Genomic DNA, 10781 nt, shown 5'->3' with positions numbered 1-10781 from the left:
TGTAGATGAGTTTGCAGTGAAGATAAGCAACCTTGTGAGTACCATGCGAGTCTTGGGGGATGCAGTAGAAGAATCGTATGTAGTGAAGAAACTACTAAGAGTTGTACCATCTAAGTTCCTTCAGATTGCTTCCACTCTAGAGCAATTTGGTAATTTGGATGAGATGGCGGTTGAAGAAGTCATAGGAAGGCTAAAAGCTCATGAGGAAAGGATGAAGGGACACAATGATAATGAAGAAAGAAAACTTCTTTTGACCCACCAGGAATGGTCAGAAAGAAATAAAAAGAAAGAAGAAGACTCCAAGTCCAGTCAAGAAGGAAATCGTGGTGGGTTTGGAGGCTCATGTGGAAAAGGTAGAGGCCGCAACAGAGGTGGAAACAATGGTGGTTGCGGTGGTCGTGGAAGAGGCAACTCACACCATCAAAAGGAAGACAAACGTGGCCAACCAAGTAATCAAGACAAGAGTGGTGTACAGTGTTACAACTGTCAAGAGCTTGGCCACTATGCAACTGAATGCAAGAATCCAAGGTGTGAAAGAAATCAAGTAAACAACCTGATTCAAGACCATATTAACAATGAACCAGCACTACTCATGTCATCCTTTGATGGAACTGAAGAGATTGGTGAAGTCTTCCTGAATGAAGGAAACATAAACCCACCATTGAAGACAAGAGGAGATGTTGCAAGCCACTCAAAAGGCTGGTACCTTGATACAAGGGCCAACAACCACATGACCGGGGACAAGGGTAAGTTTATAGAGCTGGATAAAATAATTCAAGGATATGTTAAGTTTGGGAATGAGTCTAGAGTCAGGATTGAAGGCAAGGGCAAGATTGTCTTTCAATGTAAAAATGGAGAGTACCGTAAACTTGAAGAGGTTTATTATATCCCAGACTTATGCAGCAACATAATAAGTTTGGGACAGCTAGCAGAAAGTGGAGATGAGATCAGAATAAAAGACCCATTTTTATGGGTACATGATGCTACATGAATGTAACACCCAAAATCAGAAAGGTTTAGAAAGGGAAAGAAAACCCTAAGTCAAAAGAGTTGACTCGTCGAGTCCAGGTAGGAACTCGACGAGTCGGAACGGGATCCGGGTGTAAAGTAAGTGACCGACTCAGCGAGCCGGCAAGTGGACTCGGCGAGTCTGGTCTAAAGAGAAAAACCCTAAATCCGGGACTTTGTGCACTATTTAAACGTCTCATTCTCTTCCTTAGGGTTCCTTTACAGTCTCTCTCACCTAGAATACCCAACCCTAGCCGCCATAATCCTTTTTGGAGCAAGATCTAGTTTTGGTGAAGGAAATCTTGAAGATCAAGAAGCCTAGATCAAGGAGACTAGAAGAAATCTGGATTATACTTCAATGGGAGGTCATTTTAGAGGTAAGGAATCGTTATCCTTGGCCTTCTCCTTTCTATTTCAACTTTCATGGAGTTTTAGGGTTTGGGTTAGAGAAATATTGATGAGATCTTGAAGCATGAGTTAGATCTGGAGTTGAAACTCCAGATCTGAGTTATATATGAATCATTGATGCAGAAAGCCTTTCTAGTTGTTATGCAAAAGCCTTTCCCCAAGAGTTAAGCCCCTTTCTAGCTTGGTTTTGGTATTATGAGACAAGAAGCTCGTAAAGGTAGCAACTTTATGTTGCTAATGGACTCTAGGAACCCAAATATATTGTTTGGAGCAAAGAAGTAGCTCTATGACTCGAGATTATGAGAATACACGAAAGGACTCGGCGAGTCTGGGAGATGACTCGACGAGTCGGGCTAGATATCAGACTTAGAGTCGCAAAGGAACTCGACGGGTCACATGGGTGGACTCGGCGAGTTGGATGAAGATAGGCAGGAACTCGACGAGTTGGAAGAACACTTAGCGAGTCTGTTGAAGATTTCCTTGGACTCGGCGAGTCTGGTCGCAGAACCTCAAACCTTTTCTAGTTAAGCCTCGAATCAGTGAGTCAGGAGGTGACTCGGTGAGTTGAGCAGGATGGGACTTAGAGATCGTTGAACTCGACGAGTCTTGGGGTGACTCGGCGAGTTGAGTCTCATTATGAGAGTTTCAGAATATAAGGACTCGACGAGTCAACGGGCTGACTCGGCGAGTAGAGTCAGTCTGGAGGGTTGACTTTGACCAGGGCTTTGACTTGACTAGAGTTGACTTAGTTTGACTGTTGAAGGGCAATTTGGGACTAAGTGTCATATTTGGTATTAGTGGATCGAGGAGTTTTTGGAGCAGCAGTTCGAGAGTGTCTGATAGCAGTCAGAAGGCTATCAGCAAAAACTCCAGCAGTGCAGTTGAGTTTCTTTCTAGTAGGAACGGGTCTAAGGCCACAATGCCAGCCCGTTTAATTAGGAGTAGTTTCCGGACTTCGGTCCGATGTAGTAGTTAGTATGTTTGATGCCTTTGTGGCTCAGACAGGATTTATGTGTTATGTGTTCCGGGCTACGGCCCGGTGCAGTATGCAGTATATGTGTTTATGCTAGTTGATATGTTTATGCTATGCTATGTTGAGTTAGTTCCGGACTTCGGTCCGATGCAGGGGACAAGGTCCCAGTCAGTTTCTGGACTTCGGTCCGATGCAGGGGACAAGGTCCCAGTCAGTTTCCGGACCGAACCGAGGCCTTGCCCCCTGCATCGGACCGAAGTCGGATTGATGGCTGAGATTGATGATTCAAAGACTATGGCATGCAAGAATGGGCCACTTGAATTACTCCTCACTAAAGATGATGTCAGACAGAGAATTAGTTGAAGGAATGCCAAAAATAACCATTCCAGCATAACCATGTGAAGGGTGTTTGATGGGGAAGCAAACAAGAAGTCCATATCCATCATACACAAGTTATAGGCTAAAAAAAACTTGAACTTATTCATGGAGACCTATGCGGACCAGTTTCACCTCTGACACCCACTGGAAACAGGTACTTTATGCTTCTCGTTGATGATTATAGCAGAGTAATGTAGGTGTATCTCATGAAAACAAAAGATGAAGCTTACCAAGTTTTCAAGAATTTTAGAGCAAGGGTAGAGATTGAAACAGGGGAGATGGTCAAAGTTCTAAGAACGGATAGAGGAAGTGAATTTCTTTCAAACGAATTCACTTCATACTGTAGTGAAACGGGTCTGAAACGTCATTATACATCTCCATACTCCCCACAATAGAATGGGTTATGGAGAGACGGAATCTGATGGTTTTAGAGATCATTAGAAGCTGCTTGATGTCAATGAATGTGCCCGATATACTATGGGGTGAAGTTGTGAACCACGCTGTATACGTCCTGAACAGGGTCAACACCAAAGCCTTGAAGGATTCAACACCATATGAGATGTGGACTGGGAGAAAACCGCAAATTGGACATCTCAGGGTGTTCGGATGTGTCGCACACATGCAAATAACCAAGAACCATTTGAAGAAATTAGACGAGAGAAGCAAAAGGGTTGTACATCTCGGAATTGAAAAGGGTTCAAAGGCATATCGATTATTGGATCCAGAAACAGGTATGATGTTTGTGATCAGGGATATCGTATTTGAAGAAAATCAAAAGTGGAGATAGGAAACAACGTAGAAGATAAAGCTGACACCGGTGATAAGCTTTACTGTGGAAGGATTCGATTTTCACTAGGTCAATGAAAGGGAAGTCAGATCTACACCTCAAACTCAAATGGGTCAAGAAATACCCCAAGTTGATGTGGACTGGGCTGAAGATGAATCTCAGCCCATTAACTTACAACTGGATTCTCAAATGAGCCCACCTGGTATGTATTTAAACGCACCGTCAACACCCAATTCCCCAATTACGCCAACCTCACATGTATCGCAAGTCAACTCTGCTATTACCGCTTCGAGTTCGAAAAGTGGGGGTGTTCTAAAGCGCTATCGATTACTCACACACTTATACAACGAAACTGAAGAAATTGAACTCCCGACATAATTGATGATGATTCAAAGTGATGAAGAACCTGCCTCATATGCATAAGCAAAGAAAAGTAAAGCTTGGGTCAATGCTATGAATGTTGAATTGGCGTCAATTGAAAAAAATAATACTTCGAGTTTAGTTGACCTTCCCAAGAACCGAAAGCCAATAGGTCTGAAATGGGCATTTAAGGTGAAACGAGATCCAACAGGGAAGATCGTGAAGCACAAGGCTAGAATCGTAGCAAAGGGCTACGTTCAAAAACAGGGAATTAACTACGAGGAAGTTTTTGCCCCTGTTGCAAGAATTGAAATGGTACTCACAATACTAGCTCTTTCAGGTTCTAACAGATGGAGAGTGCATCATCTTCACATAAAGTCAGCATTCCTGAATGGGAATTTAGAAGAAGAAGTTTATGTAACCCAACCCGAGGGTTTCGAAAATAAGGGGAAAGAAGAGATGGTGTATAAACCAACATAAGCTCTCAATGGGCTAATACAAGCACCCAAAGCTTTGAGTGCTTGTTTGGATAAGTATCTGAAAAGTTTGGGATGTGTTAGATGCTTGCAAGAACACTCTGTTTATACAAGAAAGATAGAAGGCCACACTTTGATCATCAATGTGTATGTGGATGATCTTCTGGTGACTAGAAGCAATCAAGAGGACGTGACAAGGTTCAAACTAGAGATGAGTAACAAGTTTGATATAAGTGATCTTGGTTTTCTCACTTACTATTTGGGAATTTAATTGAATCAAAGTGGAGTTGGAATAACCCTGAAGCAAGAAGCATATGCCAAAACTATCCTTGCTAAGACAAAATGTTAGAGTGTAACCCCACAAAAAGTCCAATGGAGCATAAGTTGAAGCTGACTAAAGATGAAGGAGGAGAACATGTAAATCCCATAGAATATAGGAGCATTGTAGGGGGACTGAGGTATCTAACTCATACTCGTCCCGACATATCCTTTGTTGTTGGGGTGGTAAGCCGTTTCATGGAAAGGCCAACCACAAAACACCTTCAAGCTGTAAAGGGCATACTTAGATATGTGAGAGGCACTTTAGACTATGGTTTAGTCTATACTAGAGGAAAGGGAAAGGCTACAATCTCCGGGTACTCCGATAGTGATTTGGGAATGGATATCAATGATAGAAGAAGCACCGGTGGGATGACATTCTATGTGAATGGGAATCTGTGTAATGCCTGTGTTTCTGGGCTTATCATTAATGTTGATATAATAGTCTAGGTTAACATTTGTAACCCGTTTTGAAATAATAGAAGTGTATTATTTGAGTATTATGTGTTTTGTGCTTAATTGTATGTCTTAATTTAATTAAGAATAAAAATAATCGTCAAAATGAAATATTATATAAAGCCGATGTCTATGGATAATGTTGTAGTAGTTGAAACGAGGTTTCCGAATATATAAAGAATGCCGAGATCCGAGTTATAACGAAGAAGTTATGACCTGTCGAAGTTTCGCGACAGAACCGGCACGACGTTGAATGACGTAAAAAGTGAATTTACGTTAGAGCGATATTTATCCTTAGTGATCTAAACGAATGTTGTAGAATTCGTTAAACCGAGAGCATGCATAAAAATAATGCCCAAATCTGACTTCGTATGAGGAAGTTATGATTTTTATAAGTTTCAGCTTAGCAGTATGCAGCCCGAAACTCGAATTCGAGACCAAGTGATTGTTGGTTGAAACAATCTAAATGAGAATTGAGGATCTCGTTGATAGTAGTGCAATGGTGAAAAGATAGACGAAAACGGACGTAAGATGAAGAAGTTATGAATTTATAACGGAAGTTTTCTGTCCCGGCCTACTAAAAATAAATAATAAAAATAAAGTCAAAATTAGCCGACGGAGTCTAAACGAAAGTTGTAGAGCGTAGTATCACCTATGCATAGATATAAAGAACGTCGAAAACGGAGTTCGCATGAAGAAGATATGAATTTCTGATTTTTTTAAATAATTAATATTTATTATTTAATCTTTAATTCGGATGGATATCCGAAGGAGTCACCGATCTGATCCGAACTACGCCCAGCGTACCCCGATGCATGCACTGCCTCGCACTCAAGTGCTCCGATGACGTAAGCGATGACGAATCTGAAGCGTACACCCCGCGTACTGAGCATTACGCCCAGCTTAATGCGAGGCTTCAGCCTCTATAAAAGGCATGCGAGGGCAGTCGATCCTTTTGCTCAATTTCTCTTCTCTCTCTCCCGTTTTGAATCGTTTTGCGTGCAACTTATACCCCGAAGCCCCGGTATCATTCCTGAGCCCCGAAGCAAGTCCTGAAGCCCCGAAGATCCCAAGAACTGAGATTCCCGAGCTGAAGCTCTGCCCGTGAGAAGCCAATTTTTGTGAAGATCTTCCAGATCTACCGAAGAATACTACTTCTACAAGTCGTAGTACTGTCTGATCATCTTTTGATCAAGTGGGTGTGTAGTTACTTTCCTCTAACGCATAATTTTGAAGTATTTTATACGAAATACGTGTTATGTGTATATTTTGTTGTTATATGAGTGAATGTATATTCACTTTCTTCTATCTCACAGATATGATTTATTCTCTATGAAATATGTGTTATGTGTATGTGTCTCATCTGTTGTTTGGAATATGTATTGAATGAGAATGTGTGACATCCCCATTTTCATGGCCAGAAAAGACTGATTTTGTTTATACTTTGTAAAAATCAGAGTATCTATTTTTAAGAAAGATGTTGCGGAATTTATTCCCATAAAAACATGATAAGTACATTATCAAAGCATTTCCGAAGAAAAGTATTTTTTTAAAACATTTGGGATGTCATCGTCAATACAGAAACATAAGCATAAACAGAACTTACATTCATTATCACTAGTGATTTATATCTCTTTAATCTCTTAGTGTAATGTGACTTTATATCAACACCTGTGATATAAATAAACTGAGTGAGTCAGGTTGGGAAACCTGGTGAGTACATAGGGATTTCAATACCACAATGTTTTATCATATATATAATTTAGAACTCACAAAATATACAATTTCACCATATATATATATAAGCAACTCTTATCCCACCCCGTCGATCCTCACAACGAGACTATCCATACTCTCAAATTAATGATGAATAGTTATGCCTAATCCATACTCTCGGACTAGGTACGAATGACTAATCCATACTTTCGATTTAATGACGAACGATTATGCCTAATCCATACTCTCGGACTAGGGACGAATGACTAATCCATACTCTCGGATTAATAACGAATGATTATGCCTAATCCATACTCTCGGGCTAGGGACGAATGACTATGTCTTAATCCATACTCCTAGACTAAGGACAACTGACTATGTCTTAATCCGTACCCCCAGATTAACGACAATTGACTATGTCCAATCCATACTATCGGACTAGGGACAATGACCGTGTCTAATATGTGCTCCCAGATAAATGACATATACTAAAGCTCTATTCTCTGAGTATAACTCACTTGTACCCGTAAGAAAATACTACCAAATATTCCTCATAATTACTTTAGGTTTACTCTTTATCCTAAATCATCATATATAATCAGGTATGTTCTTTAACACGTATTTAAGGCAACATCAATTAACTCGCACATAAACATATAATTAATACTTCAATCAATACTTGTATTAAATTCATGTTCATGAAAGGGACTATGCACTTACCTGATATGGTGTTCACTCGGTACTTGGACAACACTTCGTTACTCTTAAAACAATTTCCCTCGACAAAACCTAGTATCATTACCACTAAGGTTTAGTTCAGTATTTACCGAGACTAATTTAATAGTCTACCTGTTATTATTATTATTATATAAGCATTAAAAAAACTATATAACTCATAATAATAGCCCAAATAATTATTTTAAGGTCCTAATAATGTTACTATAATTAATTAGAAGCTATAGTAAAAATAGCATAGGCGTAGCTCACTTACAGCGGGTTTTTTTTGCAAAACTGGGCTTCGCTGTAGCAGCGTTTCCGATCCAAAAGACCCTTTTTCTCGGGACTCCGGGAGCCTCGGGGCTTCCTTCTGGTGCTAGGGGGTTTACCTAGGCTTTTAGGGGGGGGGGGGGGGGTTAGGGAGCTTAGAAAGAGAGTTTAGAGAGAGAAAGAAGAGAGTTGAGGGGTGAGAAAATAATGGAACCCGACACCTCTATTTATAGGGTGAAATCCTGATGGACTCGCCGAGTCGGTGCCACATGTCATCACCTGATGGCTTTTCTTGGGGAGAAAGCCTTGGCCCATATTCAGCCACGTCACCCCTTTTACAGCAGCACCCTGCCGACTATTAAACCCCGTAACTTTCACATACGAGCTCCGTTTTCGACGTTCTTTTTTTCCACGCATAGGTAAAAACAAGATATACAACTTTCATTTAGACTCCGTCCACTAACTCTCGACCAATCTTAAATTTAACAGTACGAGGAGATTAGACTGCTAAATGACCGCGAAGAATTTGTAACTCCTTCATACGGACTCCGTTTTCGTATGTATTTTTACTGTTGAGTTCCTATTAATGAGATATTCAACTCTCATTTAGGTCACGTAAGCCAAAAACTGCTTGAACTAAAATTTGAGTTTCGGGCTGTACACTACTAAGCCGAAACTTTGAAAAATCATAACTTCCTCATACGAAGTCAGATTTGGGCGTTCTTTTTATGGATTTTCTCGTTTTAACATACTATACGACTTTGGTTTAGACTACTAAGGCTAAAAAGTTTGCTATCGTAAATTCACTTTTTACGCTTCCCGGTGTCATGCCGGTTTTGCTGTAAAACTTCGACGGGCCATAACTTCTTCATTATAACTCGGATTTCGGCGTTCTTTATATGTATGGAACCCTTGAGACATATTCTAAAACTTAGTTAAGATTATTTATTCTAAATAATATTGCATTAAAAACTCATTTCTGACGCTCATTGTCTCTAAATTGGCTAGCCCGGATCTGCAGGCGTTACAGAATGCTATATAGGTTTTAAACTATGTATAAAAATATATATTTTTATCAACTAATATGTTGGGTAGAACATGGGTAGATAGTTGATGTGTGATAAACATATGAGAGGCCTTAATGTTGTTGTTGTTGATCTAGTTTTTCAGCGGAGTATGAATAACGACCACAGACTCTTTCTAGACACTACAAGAAAAGACCCTTTTACGACGCACAAACCACGACGCTCATTGATTTATGTTACGCAAAAGAGAGTGACATTAAAAAAGTGTAATCTCTTCAAAAAAATTAAAGATTTAGGTCACACATTATTTCGCGCCCTTAATTTAGTGTCTCATGTAAAAAAAATTAAAAACACGGAGGGCACTTTATCTAAAATGTGCGCCCTCTTTGAATGTCGCTTTTTGATTTTTACTCAAAACGCGCGTTTCTAAAATTTTTAAATACCCGCTTCAAGATTTCCCTTCGTTCTCTTCTTCCCTTCTCTCTACAAACCCTAATCGCGATACCATCTCTACTATACACCTCCACACCTCATATAATAATTCTATAATTTTTTTCTTAAAAACTTGCCTTCATTCCTGAAGATCACAAAATGGCGTCCAAAAATTAGGGCTTTTATTTCCCACTTACATATAATCGTGCTTTTGGTCAAGAGTTTCAAAAACACCTCCCTCACGTACGCTTTTATTCTTCAGTCTCACATCCAACAACTAGGGCTTTTATTCCCTCATGACAACTGCAAGGTTCGAGGCAAAACTTCAATCATTTGGCAATGACGCGAGAATTGAAATTACGGATCTGTAATCGGGTGCCTAGAATAACGAAGCGTTAAAACTCAACTCTCAAGAAAGAATCAAGATGGAGACGAGGCAAAGCGGTAAGCCAGTAACTCTCAAGAATCATTTATTCTGTCTCTCTCTTAATTTCTAAATTGTGGATACATCCAATTTCCATATACCCTCGTCCATCTTTCTATCGAGTTCTGAATATCTCTCTGTAGCTTGTGATTTCTCATATTTTAGTTGAAAACACGTATTGCAGATCCTGCTTCTTTGGACCGCAATGATTAGCTATCGCCGAGCTCTTTTGGGAGTTTCTTTTTGACATCAATCAGGTACTTTACGTGTTAATAGATTTCTAGGGCTTATGTATGTTTCAGTTTCTATGCAACTTCCCCAAATTAATCTAGATAAACTTCTAGGGTTTGTAATTTTGTAGGTTATATGCAGTGATTAGGTTAATTTACTCATAGTCTTGATTAATTTTTTTTTTTATCATCATGTCCAGGTCCCTTCTCTACTGTGTTCCGTGAAATGATACTCTCCTACATTATGCAGCCATGTTGTACAACTTATTCTTTATTTGTGATCTCTTTTTAGTTGATAAACATTGTTCATGTTATTTGTAGGGGATGTTTTTAGATTAATAGAAGTGGTAAAACAACTGAATTTTGGGATGGGTTACAAGCTCATTTGTCAACATGTGCATCGCCTAAGAGAGAAACATTCGAGCCCTGAGGTGAAGTTCTTAATTGGTTTCTAGTCAACATAAATACAAGTCTAACTTTCTAAACCTGCTTGGAATAGTTTTCCATTCCAAGTCCTATCATATGTTTAAAAAGTCATATCCAACATTATAAATACAAACTTAAATTTTCTACATGGTGGGACCCTAGGATTTGACATCCTTGTCATCTCCATCAGACTTATACCATGTCTTATTTTTCATCATATACATAATATAATATGTGTTTAGCCATGCGACCATCTACCTACAATCTCTAACATGTGTTGTTGTAGGCCCCTGTTCAATTTGAAGAAGCCATGAAGCTTGCCACTAATGCTAATACAGAAAGATGCCCATATCACACAAATCACATATGTCCACCGG

The sequence above is a fragment of the Lactuca sativa genome, chromosome 9 (genome assembly GCF_002870075.4).
Source record: "Lactuca sativa cultivar Salinas chromosome 9, Lsat_Salinas_v11, whole genome shotgun sequence".
Classification (NCBI taxonomy): Eukaryota; Viridiplantae; Streptophyta; class Magnoliopsida; order Asterales; family Asteraceae; genus Lactuca; species Lactuca sativa.
This window is presented reverse-complemented; position numbering follows the sequence as displayed.